We start from the raw sequence: 1,470 nt of genomic DNA, 5'->3' as shown, positions 1-1,470 counted from the left end.
AGGTCCAGTTTACTTATGATAAATCGTCTGCATTATTTAACTGTATAATACAGTAAAAATTGAAGAAGGTATGTATACTTACCCCGAACCAATTAAAAATTCTTACTTTAACATTAAATAACAAATGAACTACGCTTTCTTGATGTGAAACACAATCTTTCGGTGGTAGATTTTACAAGCAAACACGTGTATTGTTGTAAATGAAGAAAGTGTTATTACCTTTTTTCATATATAAATTGAAAAAAATTGTTTATCAATTAATTACACGTGTTCGTTTAATTACCAAACAACTTTGATACCATATGAAGCCATAGGCTCCCTCCTTTCCCCACCGGTGAAATATTTTCCATGCAATTGTGATGTGTATGAAACTCCATGCTACCAACTCCTCAACCTTAATAACCAATCGTAGTACCACTTGGGTTGAACACTCCTCTACCCCCTCCATACCTTTGTAGGTAATGACACCGTGATTCCCTTTATCTCTGCCCCCTCCTCCACCCCCATCCCACCCCAAATAATGACCACACCTAATTAGCCTTTTTTATTATCTCTAAATGTTTTATTTTATTATTTAAACCAACATTTTCCTGTACTAAGTGACCACCCTCTCCTCTTTCTACCTCAACCAACATATGTTTCCCATCCCCCCCCCCCTTCGCCCCAGGCCACCCTCAACCCTCGTTCATGAAGGACACTTTCATACTTTCAACTTAGAATCCCTATCGATTGTTTCAACCATTACGACTTCACACGGATGTTAAAGTTCTTCTTTTTTTCATCTTTGTTACTCTAAAAATTTCTAATGGGAACTGAAACCCGTTCCCATACCCAACCTGTCACGCTCCGTTGGGTAATTTAAAGCCCGACCTGCTAACTGTTGGCCTTTTGTGTTCGCTCATCAAATGGGTGCAAAAAACTAGCTCGGCTTTATATCTAGGTTTGAGTAAACAGCAAAAATCTGGACAAAAGAAAAAATGTGTGACGAAAGGAATGAAAAGAATCGTTCCACGTTTAAGGCTATTATTTACGTATGTAACAGGTATGACTACACTATACTATGATTGACTGCCATACCATAATAAGGGTGTGCAAATATAGGGTGAAGCTGTGTGTTAGAATAAGTCACCTGTACTTTTCAATTTCTGCTTCATATAGTTTGACAACCGCAAAGTTTTTATACACCATATCCATGTTAGGTCTTGGTGGCTTATATTATTGTTTACCGTTTGAAGGTGTGAATACCATATCAACAGCTCCTCATAAAAACCACAACTCCAGTTCCCCCTGCCCCACCCCCCCCCCATATAAAACTCAAGTTCAAAAGGTTTACATGCTATAGTAGTAATAACAGGTTAGTTAGTGGCTTATTTTATTTTTTTTACTATTATTCGACACTTTGATGAGATAACTAACACATTAGATCACTTACCCAAGTTCCCAACCCGTTCCCCTCATCCCCCTCCTCAA

This window comes from Apostichopus japonicus, chromosome 12 (assembly GCF_037975245.1).
Source record: "Apostichopus japonicus isolate 1M-3 chromosome 12, ASM3797524v1, whole genome shotgun sequence".
Classification (NCBI taxonomy): Eukaryota; Metazoa; Echinodermata; class Holothuroidea; order Aspidochirotida; family Stichopodidae; genus Apostichopus; species Apostichopus japonicus.
The sequence above is the reverse complement of the archived record's forward strand: the minus strand, read 5'-3'. Positions refer to the sequence as shown.